Below are 18,424 nucleotides of genomic sequence, written 5' to 3' on the forward strand. Positions count from 1 at the left end.
AGCACCGCTAAGCCTAAAATCATGCTGTGGGTTTTTTTCCCCAAGGTGGAGTACTTTGCATTTATCTGTATTGAACGTCATCAGGTTTGTATCCACCCACTTACTAAGCTTATCCAAATCAGCCTGGATCACTAGCCTGTCCTCAGGTGTGGATGCTATGCCCCAAAGTTTAGTGTCATCGGGGAACTTGGCCAATGCGCTTCTGACACCAATGTCTATATCATTGATAAAGATGTTAAAGAGAACTGGTTCAAGGACAGAGCCTTGAGGGACACCACTGGTCATGGAGTGCCATGCTGATTCACTTCCATTGACTACTACTTTCTGGGTCTGACCTCAGAGCCAGTTTCCCAGCCAGCGGACTGTGGTGTAGCTGAGGCCACAGTTGGCCAATTTTTCCATGAGAAAGTAATGGGACTCCAGATGAAAGGCTTTTTAAAAGTCCAGATACATAATGTCAATCTCTTCTCCCTTGTCCAGGTGATATGTGAGCTGGTCATAGAAGGAGATGAGATTGGTCGGGCAAGCCCTATCCACGAGAAACCCGTGCTGGCTGTCGCTCAGAATGTTGTCATCAACCAGCTTATCAAGAAGGGTCTCTTTGATAATTTTCTCCAGAATCTTACTGGGGATTGAGGTCAAGTTGATTGGCTTGTAATTCCTGGGATCTACTTTCCGCCCCTTCTTGAAAATGGGTATCACGTTGGCCTTCTTCCAGTCTTCAGGTACTTCACCTGAGTGCCATGAGTTTTCAAATATTTTTGCCGGTGGTTGGTTATGACACCTGCCAGCTCCTTGAGTACTCTAGGATGTAATCTGTCAGGACCAGCTGACTTGAAGATGTCCAGCCTCTCAAGGGATTCCTTTACAAGGTCTACACTGATGCTGGGTATAAATACGCCCTCACCCTGGCCGTCCCACATCATGCTAAGCAGGGTGGTCCCTTTGAGCTGATGAAAGACTGATGCGAAATACCCATTAAGCAGGTTGACTTTTTCCTAGGCATCGGTTGTCAGTTGACCCATATGGTTTAGCAGGGGTCCAATGTTACCCTTGCTTTTCCTCTGGCTCCTCACATATCTAACTACTCCCTACGTATCTGAAAAAGGACTTTTTATTATCCTTGATATGTGAAGCCAGATGGAGTTCAGTTGCAGCCTTGGCTTTCCTGGTCCACTCCCTGCAGGCATGGACCAGTGCTGAATACTCCTCCTTGGTGGTGATTCCAGCCTTCCATCCTTTATAAGTCTCTTTTTTTAGGTATAGGAGGTCAGGTAGAGCTCGTTCACACATGTGAGAAAGCTTTGTGACCATTCGGATTTAGCCAAGTGCTTTTCCCATGAGCTGTCCAGGTAGTTAAAGTCTCCCATGACAACCAGGCACTGAGATTGTGCAGCCTCAGCCAGTCCCCTGGTGAATTCCTGGTCCAGCTCTTGTTTCTGTCTAGGAGGTCTGTAATAGACTCCTACCATGATGTCCCCTGTGCCACGTTCCCCATGTATTTTAACCCAGAGGGACTCCAGTCATCCTCCCTGGGTGCCAGTGTCAATTTGCAGGGATGTGTTGCTTTCCTTGATATAGAGAGCTACACCCTTTTATCTGCACAATCTCTCCTGTACAGGGTATAGCAATCTCTACCTGTGGTCCAGTCATAGGTGGAGTCCCACCAGGTCTCCATTATCTCTATGAGATCGTAGTCTTTCTTGCTTAGCAGGAGGACAAGTTCCTCCTGTTTGCTCCCTAAGCTCCTGGCTTTGGTATACAGATACATAAGTGTCTCATTGGAAGCCCTAGTCTTCCTTGCACTCTCAGGCAGACATGGTTCCAGGGCTGGGGTACGTGTGGATTCCCTTGGGTGCCTTAGCCTGCTGGTTATGCAGTAGTTGCCTAGTGGGCTTGCATTAGTGGTTATCCACCCATCCCTCAGTGGGCTTAGTTTAAAGCCCTGTCGAGCAGGTCAGCCAATCTGGTGTTTGATCAGTTTCCTTTAAGACTATTTCAGTGCAATGTGTGTGTGTATGTGCATGCTCATGTGCATGCCCTATAGAATGGTATGATGTGGATTAGAATTGAGATTTTTATGAGCAGTTTCCCATATGGGGAAATCCCCCATTCAAAATGGTATAATGCATATCCTGCTAGCCTTGCAAGGATAGAAGATATTGAATTTTAATTAAGTAGTGATATTGTTCTCTCTAGAAAAGCAGTATTAGCTCATCCTGGACCTTGGGTTAGAGTAATTTAGGGAGGAAAAATCCACGTTTGTGACACCAGGAACATTTTGATTGGATATTTTGTTTATTGCATTTGATACCCGCTGGGCGAGGAGGGGCAGGGGTTGGAACAGTATAAAAAAAATCCACACAGATGGATTAGTCAGGAAACAACACGTGATCATTTCAGGTAATCAGCTGCCTATGATATATTGCATAGATATGGAATACATACATTTACCTTGGGTATATTTAGTTTTTTTCCATCCTGCTCCAGTTTATTACATGAATGGCACCTCGGCACATACAGGGGTAGTTTCCCCACTCCAGTCTGTTGTGTTAGTATTTGCCATGAATCGGGTTGTGTTCCTTCTTTTTTTTTCTGGTTCTGATACAAACTAATCTGCCAGCTGGCAGGGGGTCCTAAAGGCCTTTTTATAAAGGGCAGATAATCAAATCATAGCACGTCCCAGTCAAGCATCCTTCCCACTACTTCCTGTCCCCTGTACCAGGAGTTGAAGGGAAAGTAGAATGAGAGATGGCTTCTCTATGCCTCTCCTGTGCCAGGAGAATCCCACACATAGGAGACCAGTTTACTTTGCACTGTCACAATGGGACAAAAGAGATGGGAAAATGCAGAATTTCTGACCCATGGTATCTAGCAATCTGCAAATCCCTGAAAGGCAAATGATATTTTTAATATCTAGTTATATTTTCTCCATGTTGCTGAACAGTTAGCCAGGGTGAAATAATTTAAATAATTCATGGCTTGTCATTTTCTATTGTACAAATCTACACCTGCTAGTATAAAATATCTAGCTGGTTAGTTAGTGTTGCTTATGTTATTCCTTGCTGCTCTTTCACTTTTCATTTTTTGTCTATTTTTAAAAAGTTAATCTGTTTTATTCTGATCTTTCTATCCATTCTGCTGTTTTAAAAAAATGATTTTCAGATTATTTTTTCCCAAGGTGGGCCTCTTCTCTTTTCTCAGTATTCCTGTGCAGTTCTTTTATATAGTTATTAAAAAATAAACTTTGTTTTTGATGATAAATTCCCTGCCTGATTCTCCTTCTCCTCAGAAAGCTTTGCAATATTAAGTGTACCTCTGAATATATCTGGGGCTAGTATTTTGTTCCTGGAAACCAAGTGGCCTGATCCAGTATCCATTGAAATCAACAGAAATACTTGTATCAATTGGATCCAAAATGGAGCATTAGTGCAAGTTTCTGAATACTCTCCACAAATATGCTTAACTTGTTCTGGAGTTACAACATCCTGTGCGATGTCTTCACTGCTCATTAATCTCCCAACATCATGGGCCAGCAGTGAAGAGAAAATTCAGGCAGATATTAAGGTGGTGAACTAGGAGGCAGAAGCTTGCTAACAGCAGAAATGCCTCTCCTGACATTTGGAGAATATGGAGCAATAGACAGCACCTACTGCCATCACCAAGGAGTTTTTCAATTATTACACCCACTAGGATTTACAATGCAGGTTGTCTGAGGTAACACTATAAAGTAGGTAAGGAGTTTTTACTCATGTAGTCCTTGACTGTCAGATTAGAACTCTGATGTAGAAAGACCTATTAGTATAAATTAAGTACATGAGTGATCTTACTGAAATAAAACAATGGGACTACTTGCATATTTAAAACTGAAGCATATACTTAAGTGCTTTCTTAAATTGAGGTCTACAATGTTGTCATGAATGGCAGTGAAAATACTGGTGGTCAGTTTTGTGTTGTAGACTCTCCACTGAGTACTGGATGGGAGTTTTACTTCTTCCACCATTGTTGGTTATAGTAATGCTGGAGCAATAGGCAGTGAAGTACATATGTGTCTTAACATCAGGAGTTGTGCTAAGAAAACCAATTAATTTAGCGTGGGTCTTATCTACATGGGGACACTTGGGAAGGTTAATCTCATTTAACTTTTAAAGTAGATTATTAAACTGCATTAAACCCCATTTTAGTTTCAAGGTAATGTAAGCAAAAACAAATTAAAGCCAGTGTAATTATGAATGTCCCCAGAAGGGTTTAATACAATTTTACTAATCCAATTCAAAGTAGAACATTTTAGTTAATTTGGATTAATTTGAGTGGCCCTGTGTAGACAAGCTCACAAACAGTCAACAATGAATATATATATTTTTGGTTATTAATAGCCTTGTCTAGGTTGGAACCAGTATGCTCAAGGATGAAAGATTTCCTGTTTTGGGTCATAAATAGACTAGTTTACACAGGAACCAACATCTTCAAGGATGAAAGGCTTTTTTTGCTATTACCAATTTCATGAGTAGTTCTGGTTCTTGGAAATAAAAAGATTGCTTCTGATTTATGTTACGAAAAGTTTCTGTTTTTAAATTAAGTACTTTTTTAGTTTCAAATTTTTCTGACAGTTCCCCAAATATCATGAGTAGATTTGGTGGAAAAGTTGTTATGTATTATATGACAAAAATGGCTTTTTAACTAAAGGTCTTTTCATTTATTTCACTTTTTCTCCTTCTTCCTTTAATTTTTTTTCCACTCTCCTTTTTCCATATTTACAATGGCAACATAGAAAAAAAGAAAAGGGGAAAAAAGAATATGCAGAGAGGGGGAGGCAGATGAAAAAACTCCCGACGATATTGGTTTTCAGTTTTCTATTTTCACTGTGAAACCGATCTTATCTACAGAAAATTTAAAACAGACAAATGAAAATCCCATTATTATTTTTTGTGGAAAAAAGTATCATTTTCCACTCAGTTCTAATTGTGAACATTATTTCTACATTTCCATATGGAATTTTGTTTTGCTATTTCAAAAAAAGGTGTGATGTTTTTCTATTAAAATGAAAAGCTAGAATAACCCAGTTCTTTGGTTTCTATTTTGTGCAGGGTCTACTACTTGTATTGTGTTTCATGAATGAAATTCTCTTACTACTTCTTACTGTGCTCATGGGTTGGAAACCTATGCCTGTGGGCTGGATCCAGCCTGGGAAGAATCATAAAAAGTTAGGGTTGGAAGGGACCTCAGGAGGTCATCTAGTCCAACCCCCTGCTCAAAGCAGGACCATCCCCAACTAGATCATTGCATCCAGGGCTTTTTCAAACCAAGCCTTCAAAACCTCCAAGGATGGAAATTCCACCACCTCTCTAGGTAACCTGTTCCAGTGTTTCACCACCCTCCTAGGGAGAGAGTTTTCCCTAATAACCAACCTAAACCTCCCTTGCTGAAACTTGAGATCATTGCTTCTTGTTCTGTGACCACTGACAACAGTCTCGCTCCGTCCTCTTTGGAACCACTCTTCAGGTAGTTAGAGCCTGCTATCAAATCCCCTTTCAGTCTTTTCTACTGTACACTAAATAAACGCAGGTCCCTCAGCCTCTCCTCAGAAGTCATGTGCCCCAGCCCCTTAATGATTTTTGGTGCTCTCCACTGGACTGTCTCCAGCTTGTCCACATCCTTTCTATAGGGGGGGGAGGGGTTGTGGGGGGGAAACTAGACACAGTACTTCAGATGTGGCCTCACCAGTGCAGAATAATACACTTTCCTTGATCTGCTGGCAATGATTCCCCAGTAATGCAGTCCAGTATGCTGTTAGCTTTCCTGGCAACAAGGGCACACTGCTGACTTATATCCATCTTATTGTCCACTGTAACTTCCAGTGGACTGCAGAGCTGCCTTTCTGCAGAGCTACTGCTTAGCTAGTAAGTCCTCAGGTTGTAGTGGTGCATGGGATTCTTCTGTCCTAAGTGCAGAACTCTTTACTTGTCCTTATTGAATCAGATGAGATTTCTTTTGGTCCAATCCTCCAATTTGTCTAGGTCGCTCTGAATACTAGCCCTATCCTCCAGTGTATCTACCACAGCCCCCCAGCTTGGAGTCATCCAAGAACTTGCTGAGGATGCAACCCATCCCATCTTTCAGACTGTTAATGAAGATATTGAACAAACGTGTCCCCAGGACTGACCGCTGCTCAATACCAGCTGCCAGCTAGACATTGAGCCATTGATTACCACTAGGGCTATGCAAAAGGGCACCATTTCATTTCAACTTCTGTTTCAATGGGACAGTGTTTTGTTTCAAGTTTTGTTTTCTTTCAAAGCACTGCTTCATTTCATTTAGTTGAAACTGTTTCACTGTTTCCATGTTTTGCCCATAGGCTATAATGGGAAAACATGAAACTGCCTATAACTTTATCATTTTTTGCCTGATTCAGATGAAACTTGCAGAAATGGTAGCTCCTTCTGGGACCATGAAGTCTACTACTTTTCAAGGAGGTAGGTGCAGGGGCTTCTGGGAAACTGCACCTCAAATCTTGAAGGAAAACACACACATGTGACATGAGTTTAAGGCACAGCAGGGTGATAACTGCAGGCATGGTAGCCCCTGCTGAGGCCATGAAGCCTGCCAGGTTTCAAGTAGATAGGGGCAGAGGTTTCTGAGAAATTGCACCTCAGGCTGCTGACAAGCAAAACTCGTGACACGGGTGACACTGTGCATATGTTAAGGCACGCCCTCACTGCTGTTGGGGCCTCTACACAACACGATAGTATGACCCAAAGAGGTCTCCTCCTCCCCCACAGCCTTGGTCTGGTCCACCACTTTAAATGACTACAGGTAAAATAATAACTTAGTGAGCATCAGCACAGTAGCACCAGCAGCATCCCAGGCAGCCAAACTGACAGAGCCTTTCTTTTCTTTCCAGCAGGAACATCTCTTCCAGCAGCTGCCAGAGAACTCTCCCTGCCAGCCCGAGCCCTGGAGCTTAGATGTGCCCAGGGCCCTCCATCCTTCTGATTAGGTGCTAGAGGTGTTGCTCTAAGGATATGATACTGGCAGACAAGGTCCTTTCCTTTGGGTCAATCTAATCTGATATCTTTTAGCAGACCAACTGAATAGTTACAGAAATATATTTTAGCAAGCTTTTGGTTTGAAAAACCTTTCATTAGGCTGAGGAAGCAACTGCAGTTGGGGTGTGTGTGTGTGTGTGTGTGTGTGTGCGCACGCGCTGTTCCTGGATGGAAGGAATAGTAAAGAAGTCAGAGGCTGGCATGCAATGCAGACAAGAAAGCCAGTCAGTGAAAATAGAAATGGAGGCATCAGGGGGTGAGGGACAGGCTGGGGTGTAGGCGAAAGGGAGATGTAGCAGCTTAGGTAAAAGTGGAGAGGTACCTGGGGAGTCAGATGTCCAGCAGGTTGTAGTGTGTCTGAATTCCACTGCCTATATTGAGTCCATGAGTTTCTGTACCTATGAGGTTGATGAAGTGCAGTTCATAGACTCTTCTGTGAAAAGTGGTTTGTAAATTCCAGCAAGCACTGAACCTTGCTAACCTCATCACCAGCCAACTTCCTACAGAAGCCAACTTCCTACAGCCCAAAACACACTGAATGGATCTGAGCCATGCCATGACAAGACATGCAAAACCTGCCAACAATATCTCCAGCATGGAGATATCTTCACAATATAATACATATTTCCATCAGGGCACCTGATGGAAAGTACATGGAGACATCAAGCAACAACTGCGCACCAGAATGAGCACACACCAAAAATCTATCAAAGGCAACAACAGAACACCACCTGTCTCTAGTCTCTCAGGCCTGATCCTCAAAGGGAATTTACAAACCACTGTCCCTTGATGAATCCATGCTTACTGTTCCTAATCACCTTGCCCAAGTGTTTAGAAATGGTTTCTTTGAGGACCTGCTCCATGATTTTTCTGCGGATTGAGGTGAGGCTGACTGGTCTGCCGGATCCTCCTTCTTCCCTTTCTTAAAGATGGGTACTATACTTGTCCTTTTCCAAACATCTGGGACCTCCCCCAGTCACTATGAGTTTTCAAAGATAATGACCAGAGGTTCTGCAATCACATCAGCCAACTTTGTCAGCACCCTCAGATGCATTGCATCCAGCCCCATGGACTTGTACACGTGCAGCTTTTCTAAATAGTCCCCAACTTGTTCTTTTACCACTGAGGGCTGCTCACCTTGACCCCAAACTGTGCTGCCCAGTGTAGTAGTCTGGGAGCTGACCTTGTCTGTGAAGACTGAGGTGGAAAAAAATCCCATTGAGTACTTCAGCCTTCTTCTCATCATTTGTCACTAGGCTGCCTTCCCCATTCAGTAAGGGACTCACACTTCCCCTGACCTTCCTCTTGTTGCTAACATACTTGTAGAAACCCTTTTTTTGGCCCTTCACATTCCTTTCTAGCTGCAACTCCAATTGGTGTGGCTAACAGGTTAAAAGAATGGACTAGAAATCCATTGGGAGTCTCCTTACACAGGTTTGAATAAAAAGTCCCTTTTTAGATATATGTGGGGAGCCGGAGCAAAAGCAAGGGTAACATTGGACCCCTGCTAAACCAGATGGGACAACTGACAACTGGTGCTCAGGAAAAAGCCAACTTGCTAAATGGGTACTTTGTGTTAGTTTTTCACAAGTCCCATGGGACGCCCCTGCCCATTTTGGGACAGGAAGGCCCGGGTGAGGGAAATTCCTTACCCTCCATCAATGATGACCTCATGAAGAAACACCTTGAGAGGCTGGATACCTTCAAGTCAGCCAGCCCTAACAGTTTACACCCCAGTGGACTCAAGGAGCTGGCTAGCATCATTGCTCAGCCCCTGGCACAGATCTTTGAGAACTCCTGGTGCTCTGGTGAAGTGCCCGAAGATTGGAAGAAGTCCAATGGGGTGCCTCCTATCTTCAAGAAAAGGAGGAAAGTGGATCCGGCAAACTACAGGCCCATCAGTCTGACCTCTATCCTGGGGAAGGTCTTAGAAAAGATTATCAAAGAATACATTCTTAGCAGACTGGCCAATGGCAACACCCTGAGGGATAGCCAGCATGGGTTTGTTGTGGGTAGGTCATGCTTAACCAATCTCATTTCCTTTTATGACCAGGTGACCTATCACCTGGACAAGGGGGAATAGATTGATGTCATATATCTTGACTTTAAAAAAGCCTTTGATTTGGTATCCCATGATCACCTCTTAGCAAAACTGGCTAACTGTGGCCTCAGCCTCACCACGATCCACTGGCTGTTGAATTGGGTCCGTGGTAGGACCCAGAGGGTATTGGTTGATGCAAGTCAATCATTGTGGTGGGCTGTGACCAGTGGAGTCCCTCAAGGCTCTGGCCTTGGGCCTATACTATTCAACAACTTCATTAATGATGTGGACATTGGTATCAGACTGGCCAAGTTCACTGATGACACCAAACTTTGGGGTAAAGTGTCTGCACCTGAGGACAGGAGGGTGATCCAGGCTGACCTTGAGAGGCTCAGCAAATGGGCGGATGAGAACCTGATGGTGTTTAACACCGAAAAATGCAAGGTTTTCCACCTTGGGAGGAAAAACCTGCAGTATCCTTATAGGCTCGGCAGTGCTACGCTGGCTAGCACTAGAGATGAAAGGGACTTGGGGGTCATGATTGACCAGAAGATGAACATGAGCCTTCAGTGTGATGCTGCAGCTAGTAAAATGAGCAAAACACTGGCTTGCATCCATAGATGCTTCTCAAGGAAATCTGAGGACATCATTTTCCTGTTGTACTCGACCTTGGTGAGGCCGCAGCTGGAGTTTTACATCCAGTTTTGGGCTCCACAATTCAAAAAGGATGTGGAGAAACTTGAGAGAGTGCAAAGGACAGTCACATGCATGACCAGAGGTCAGGAAAACACGCCTTATGATGAGAGGCTGAGAGCTATGGGACTGTTCAGCCTGGAAAAGCACAGGCTCAGGGGTGATCTGGTGGCCACCTATAAGTTTATTAGGGGTGCTCACCAGCATCTGGGGGAACATCTGTCCACCAGAGTGCCCCAAGGGATGACAAGATTGAATGGTCAGAAAGTCCTCCATGACTGTTTCAGGCTGGACATAAGGAAGAACTTCTTTACTGTCTGAGCCCCCAAAGTTTGGAATAGACTGCCGCTGAAGGTGGTTCAAGCATCTGCTTTGAACACCTTCAAGAGACATTTGGATGTTTATCTTGCTGGGATCCTATGACCCCTGATGACTTCCTTCCCCTGGGGTGGGAGGCTGAACTCGATGATCTTCCAAGGTCCCTTCCACCCCTAATGGCTATGAAATCTATGAATCCTGTCCTGAATGGGCTGGGGTGTGTGTTTGTGTGGTCCCTGGCTCTTTGTAACTGCACCATGGCATGGCCCTCCAGCTTGTCCTAGTCCAGAGCTCTGGGTTGACCAGGCCTCTTGCTGGACAGGTGGGCTTCCTTGCCTCAGGAGCCTGCCGTCCTGGCAGAAGGCCTGGTCAACCCAGAGGTCTGGACTGGGATGAGCCAGAGGGCCCTGCCAGGGTGCAGTTCCAAGTGCTATGGCCTTCCTGACTTCATTGATGCATGCCCAAGCAATATTCTTATAGTTGTCTGTCCAAACTTCCACTTCTTGTAAGCTTCCTTTTTGTGTTTAAGCTCACCAAAGAGTTCTGTGCCAAGCCAAGCTGGTTGCTTGCCACATTTGCTATTTTTCCTGTGCAGTCAATAAGGTTTCATTAAAATACAGCCAGCTCTCCTGGACTCCTTTCTACCTCAGATTGGCTGCCCAGGGGATCCCACCCATCAGTTCCCTGAGGGAGTAAAAGTCAGCTTTTCTGAAGTCCAGGTTCCATACTCCGCTGCTCTCCTTTCTTCCTTTTATCAGGATCATGAGTTTGATCATCTCATGGTCACTGCTGCCCAACTTGTCATCCACTTCTACATCTCCCACCAATTCTTCACTGTCTGTGAGCAGCAGGTGAAGAAGAGCATGGCCCCTAGTTGGTCTCTCCAACACTTGTACCAGGAAGTGGTCTCCAATACTGTCCAAATACTAGCCCTATCCTCCAGTGTATCTACCACAGCCCCCCAGCTTGGAGTCATCCAAGAACTTGCTGAGGATGCAACCCATCCCATCTTTCAGACTGTTAATGAAGATATTGAACAAACGTGTCCCCAGGACTGACCGCTGCTCAATACCAGCTGCCAGCTAGACATTGAGCCATTGATTACCACTAGGGCTATGCAAAAGGGCACCATTTCATTTCAACTTCTGTTTCAATGGGACAGTGTTTTGTTTCAAGTTTTGTTTTCTTTCAAAGCACTGCTTCATTTCATTTAGTTGAAACTGTTTCACTGTTTCCATGTTTTGCCCATAGGCTATAATGGGAAAACATGAAACTGCCTATAACTTTATCATTTTTTGCCTGATTCAGATGAAACTTGCAGAAATGGTAGCTCCTTCTGGGACCATGAAGTCTACTACTTTTCAAGGAGGTAGGTGCAGGGGCTTCTGGGAAACTGCACCTCAAATCTTGAAGGAAAACACACACATGTGACATGAGTTTAAGGCACAGCAGGGTGATAACTGCAGGCATGGTAGCCCCTGCTGAGGCCATGAAGCCTGCCAGGTTTCAAGTAGATAGGGGCAGAGGTTTCTGAGAAATTGCACCTCAGGCTGCTGACAAGCAAAACTCGTGACACGGGTGACACTGTGCATATGTTAAGGCACGCCCTCACTGCTGTTGGGGCCTCTACACAACACGATAGTATGACCCAAAGAGGTCTCCTCCTCCCCCACAGCCTTGGTCTGGTCCACCACTTTAAATGACTACAGGTAAAATAATAACTTAGTGAGCATCAGCACAGTAGCACCAGCAGCATCCCAGGCAGCCAAACTGACAGAGCCTTTCTTTTCTTTCCAGCAGGAACATCTCTTCCAGCAGCTGCCAGAGAACTCTCCCTGCCAGCCCGAGCCCTGGAGCTTAGATGTGCCCAGGGCCCTCCATCCTTCTGATTAGGTGCTAGAGGTGTTGCTCTAAGGATATGATACTGGCAGACAAGGTCCTTTCCTTTGGGTCAATCTAATCTGATATCTTTTAGCAGACCAACTGAATAGTTACAGAAATATATTTTAGCAAGCTTTTGGTTTGAAAAACCTTTCATTAGGCTGAGGAAGCAACTGCAGTTGGGGTGTGTGTGTGTGTGTGTGTGTGTGTGCGCACGCGCTGTTCCTGGATGGAAGGAATAGTAAAGAAGTCAGAGGCTGGCATGCAATGCAGACAAGAAAGCCAGTCAGTGAAAATAGAAATGGAGGCATCAGGGGGTGAGGGACAGGCTGGGGTGTAGGCGAAAGGGAGATGTAGCAGCTTAGGTAAAAGTGGAGAGGTACCTGGGGAGTCAGATGTCCAGCAGGTTGTAGTGTGTCTGAATTCCACTGCCTATATTGAGTCCATGAGTTTCTGTACCTATGAGGTTGATGAAGTGCAGTTCATAGACTCTTCTGTGAAAAGTGGTTTGTAAATTCCAGCAAGCACTGAACCTTGCTAACCTCATCACCAGCCAACTTCCTACAGAAGCCAACTTCCTACAGCCCAAAACACACTGAATGGATCTGAGCCATGCCATGACAAGACATGCAAAACCTGCCAACAATATCTCCAGCATGGAGATATCTTCACAATATAATACATATTTCCATCAGGGCACCTGATGGAAAGTACATGGAGACATCAAGCAACAACTGCGCACCAGAATGAGCACACACCAAAAATCTATCAAAGGCAACAACAGAACACCACCTGTCTCTAGTCTCTCAGGCCTGATCCTCAAAGGGAATTTACAAACCACTGTCCCTTGATGAATCCATGCTTACTGTTCCTAATCACCTTGCCCAAGTGTTTAGAAATGGTTTCTTTGAGGACCTGCTCCATGATTTTTCTGCGGATTGAGGTGAGGCTGACTGGTCTGCCGGATCCTCCTTCTTCCCTTTCTTAAAGATGGGTACTATACTTGTCCTTTTCCAAACATCTGGGACCTCCCCCAGTCACTATGAGTTTTCAAAGATAATGACCAGAGGTTCTGCAATCACATCAGCCAACTTTGTCAGCACCCTCAGATGCATTGCATCCAGCCCCATGGACTTGTACACGTGCAGCTTTTCTAAATAGTCCCCAACTTGTTCTTTTACCACTGAGGGCTGCTCACCTTGACCCCAAACTGTGCTGCCCAGTGTAGTAGTCTGGGAGCTGACCTTGTCTGTGAAGACTGAGGTGGAAAAAAATCCCATTGAGTACTTCAGCCTTCTTCTCATCATTTGTCACTAGGCTGCCTTCCCCATTCAGTAAGGGACTCACACTTCCCCTGACCTTCCTCTTGTTGCTAACATACTTGTAGAAACCCTTTTTTTGGCCCTTCACATTCCTTTCTAGCTGCAACTCCAATTGGTGTGGCTAACAGGTTAAAAGAATGGACTAGAAATCCATTGGGAGTCTCCTTACACAGGTTTGAATAAAAAGTCCCTTTTTAGATATATGTGGGGAGCCGGAGCAAAAGCAAGGGTAACATTGGACCCCTGCTAAACCAGATGGGACAACTGACAACTGGTGCTCAGGAAAAAGCCAACTTGCTAAATGGGTACTTTGTGTTAGTTTTTCACAAGTCCCATGGGACGCCCCTGCCCATTTTGGGACAGGAAGGCCCGGGTGAGGGAAATTCCTTACCCTCCATCAATGATGACCTCATGAAGAAACACCTTGAGAGGCTGGATACCTTCAAGTCAGCCAGCCCTAACAGTTTACACCCCAGTGGACTCAAGGAGCTGGCTAGCATCATTGCTCAGCCCCTGGCACAGATCTTTGAGAACTCCTGGTGCTCTGGTGAAGTGCCCGAAGATTGGAAGAAGTCCAATGGGGTGCCTCCTATCTTCAAGAAAAGGAGGAAAGTGGATCCGGCAAACTACAGGCCCATCAGTCTGACCTCTATCCTGGGGAAGGTCTTAGAAAAGATTATCAAAGAATACATTCTTAGCAGACTGGCCAATGGCAACACCCTGAGGGATAGCCAGCATGGGTTTGTTGTGGGTAGGTCATGCTTAACCAATCTCATTTCCTTTTATGACCAGGTGACCTATCACCTGGACAAGGGGGAATAGATTGATGTCATATATCTTGACTTTAAAAAAGCCTTTGATTTGGTATCCCATGATCACCTCTTAGCAAAACTGGCTAACTGTGGCCTCAGCCTCACCACGATCCACTGGCTGTTGAATTGGGTCCGTGGTAGGACCCAGAGGGTATTGGTTGATGCAAGTCAATCATTGTGGTGGGCTGTGACCAGTGGAGTCCCTCAAGGCTCTGGCCTTGGGCCTATACTATTCAACAACTTCATTAATGATGTGGACATTGGTATCAGACTGGCCAAGTTCACTGATGACACCAAACTTTGGGGTAAAGTGTCTGCACCTGAGGACAGGAGGGTGATCCAGGCTGACCTTGAGAGGCTCAGCAAATGGGCGGATGAGAACCTGATGGTGTTTAACACCGAAAAATGCAAGGTTTTCCACCTTGGGAGGAAAAACCTGCAGTATCCTTATAGGCTCGGCAGTGCTACGCTGGCTAGCACTAGAGATGAAAGGGACTTGGGGGTCATGATTGACCAGAAGATGAACATGAGCCTTCAGTGTGATGCTGCAGCTAGTAAAATGAGCAAAACACTGGCTTGCATCCATAGATGCTTCTCAAGGAAATCTGAGGACATCATTTTCCTGTTGTACTCGACCTTGGTGAGGCCGCAGCTGGAGTTTTACATCCAGTTTTGGGCTCCACAATTCAAAAAGGATGTGGAGAAACTTGAGAGAGTGCAAAGGACAGTCACATGCATGACCAGAGGTCAGGAAAACACGCCTTATGATGAGAGGCTGAGAGCTATGGGACTGTTCAGCCTGGAAAAGCACAGGCTCAGGGGTGATCTGGTGGCCACCTATAAGTTTATTAGGGGTGCTCACCAGCATCTGGGGGAACATCTGTCCACCAGAGTGCCCCAAGGGATGACAAGATTGAATGGTCAGAAAGTCCTCCATGACTGTTTCAGGCTGGACATAAGGAAGAACTTCTTTACTGTCTGAGCCCCCAAAGTTTGGAATAGACTGCCGCTGAAGGTGGTTCAAGCATCTGCTTTGAACACCTTCAAGAGACATTTGGATGTTTATCTTGCTGGGATCCTATGACCCCTGATGACTTCCTTCCCCTGGGGTGGGAGGCTGAACTCGATGATCTTCCAAGGTCCCTTCCACCCCTAATGGCTATGAAATCTATGAATCCTGTCCTGAATGGGCTGGGGTGTGTGTTTGTGTGGTCCCTGGCTCTTTGTAACTGCACCATGGCATGGCCCTCCAGCTTGTCCTAGTCCAGAGCTCTGGGTTGACCAGGCCTCTTGCTGGACAGGTGGGCTTCCTTGCCTCAGGAGCCTGCCGTCCTGGCAGAAGGCCTGGTCAACCCAGAGGTCTGGACTGGGATGAGCCAGAGGGCCCTGCCAGGGTGCAGTTCCAAGTGCTATGGCCTTCCTGACTTCATTGATGCATGCCCAAGCAATATTCTTATAGTTGTCTGTCCAAACTTCCACTTCTTGTAAGCTTCCTTTTTGTGTTTAAGCTCACCAAAGAGTTCTGTGCCAAGCCAAGCTGGTTGCTTGCCACATTTGCTATTTTTCCTGTGCAGTCAATAAGGTTTCATTAAAATACAGCCAGCTCTCCTGGACTCCTTTCTACCTCAGATTGGCTGCCCAGGGGATCCCACCCATCAGTTCCCTGAGGGAGTAAAAGTCAGCTTTTCTGAAGTCCAGGTTCCATACTCCGCTGCTCTCCTTTCTTCCTTTTATCAGGATCATGAGTTTGATCATCTCATGGTCACTGCTGCCCAACTTGTCATCCACTTCTACATCTCCCACCAATTCTTCACTGTCTGTGAGCAGCAGGTGAAGAAGAGCATGGCCCCTAGTTGGTCTCTCCAACACTTGTACCAGGAAGTGGTCTCCAATACTGTCCAAAAACTTACTGGATTATCTGTGCACTGCTGTATTGCCCTCACAGCAGATGTTGGGGTGAGTAAAGTCCCCCATGAGAACCAGGGCCTGTGATAGGGAAAGTTCTGCTAGTTGTATGAAGAAAGCCTTATCTATCTCATCCTCCTGGTCTGGTGGTCTATAGCAGACACCCACCATGACATCACCCTTGTTGCCCTCCCTTCTAAACTTAACTCAGAGACTTTCAACAGACCTATCTCCAGTTTTCATACTGGAGATCTGAGCAATCATATAGTTCTTTTACATAAAGTACAACTTCTCCTCCTCTTCCTCTGCCTGTCCTTCCTAAACAGTTTGTATCCATCCATGATAGTGTCCCAGTCATGCGAGCTATCCCACCAAGTCTCTGTTATTACACTCATGTCATAGTTCTTTGACTGTGTGAGGACTTCAAATTTTTCAATGGCTTCATCATGGGCAGGTCTTCTCTTACCAATCTCATCTACTTCTGCGACCAGGTAACTCACCACCTGAATAAGAGAGAGGAGGTCAACGTTGTATACCTAGACTTCCAAAAGGCCTTTGATCTGGTATCCCCTGATGTTCGCATGGGAAAATTGGAGGATTGTGGGCTTAACTACTTGGCAGTTAGGTGGGTAGGAAGCTGGCTGTGGGGTAGGACCCAGAGAGTTCTAATGAATGAATCAGTGTCCTGGTGAGAAGTGGTCAGTTGTGTCCTTCAGGGGTCCATACTTGGTTTGGTGCTTTTCAACATCTTTATCAATGATTTGGATGTGGGGATGAAGAGCTCACTGGCCAAGTTCACGGATGACACCAAGTTATGGGGGAGGGTGGTCACGCTTGAAAATAGACTGCAGATACAGGCGGACCTAGACAGGATAGCAAGTTGAGCAGATCGAAACCGAATGAACTTCAACATTGAGAAGTATAAAGTGCTCCATCTAGGGACAAATAATCCCTAACATACTTACAGGCTCAGTGGTGTCAAATTGACTAGCACCATGACTGAAAGGGATCTAGAGGTAATAATAGACCATAGTATGAACATGAGCTGTCAGTGCAATGCTGTAGCCAGCAGGGCAAACAATACTCTGGCATGTATCAACTGATGCATCACAAGCAAAACCAAGAAAGTGGTTCATCTGCTTTACTCAGAATTGATGAGACTACAGCTGGAGTACTGCATCCAGTTCTGGGTGCCACACTTCAACAAGGATGTGGAAAAGCATAAGAGAGTCCAGAGAAGAGCCACCCATATGATCAGAGACTTGCAAGGTAAGCCATATGAGGAAAGGATGAAGGACTTGGGCCTCTTCAACCTAAAAAAGAAAAGGCTGAGAGGGGACTTGGTAGCAGCTTAAAGCTGTATCAGGGGAATAAATCAAGGTCTTGGAAAAAAAACCTGTTTATCAGGGCACCCTTGGGGAAAACCAGGATTAATGGGCACAAACTCCTAGAAGACCATTTCAGGCTTAACACTAGGAAAAATGTCTTCACAGTTAGGGTGTCCAGACTGTGGAATAAACTCCCTCCAGAGGTGGTGCAATCACCTACCCTGGAAATCATCAAGAGGAGACTGGACTGTCACCTCAGTGGGCTCACCTGACCCCAGTTATCTTTCCTGCCTAGTGGAGGGGGCTAGACCCGATGTTCTTGTGAGGTCCCTTCCATCCCCGTACAATCTCAGAATACAATTTCAGAATACAAGGGGGTTGTGGGGAAAGAGACCTAATGGTGGCGGTCTACTACAGGCCACCCAACCAGGGGGAAGAGCTGGACCAGGAATTCTCAGGTCAGCTCGCAGAGGCAGTTAAGTCAAGGGATGTGGTCATCATGGGTGAACTAAACTATCCAGACATCTGCTGGGAAGAGCAGTCAGCCAGGTCTGACCACTCATGTACGTTCCTAGCTGAGTTACCCAGGAGGTGCACAGTCCCACTACAGGAAATGCCTTGTTGGACCTGGTCCTGGCCACAGGCAACAACCTGGTGAGGGGACTGTGGGTTCTCAACCACATGGGCGATAGCAATCATCACCTACTGGAACTCACCATCCAGCGCAGGGTGACAAAGGCCTGCAGTAAGGCAGCAGCCCTGGACTTCAGAAGGGTGGATTTCAATGAGGTGAGGAGACTAGTCAGGGAGGCACTGAAGTCCCAGAGGGGAGGGGAGTTGGGAGTCCAAGAAGAGTGGTCTTTCCTTAAGGAGACGATCCTCCAAGCCCAAATGGTGACAATCCCCATGTGGATCAAAGGGGGCAAGAGTGATCAAAAGCCCCCATGGCTGACCAAAAGCATTCAGGAATGTCTCAAAGCTAAAAAGGAGGCGTACACCCAGTGGAAGGGAGGGGCCATCACCAAGGAGGATTATACCTCCATTGCTCAAGATTGTAGGTGGGCTGTTAGGCAGGCTA

This window comes from Alligator sinensis, unplaced genomic scaffold (assembly GCF_000455745.1).
Source record: "Alligator sinensis unplaced genomic scaffold, ASM45574v1 scaffold340_1, whole genome shotgun sequence".
Lineage (NCBI taxonomy): Eukaryota > Metazoa > Chordata > Crocodylia > Alligatoridae > Alligator > Alligator sinensis.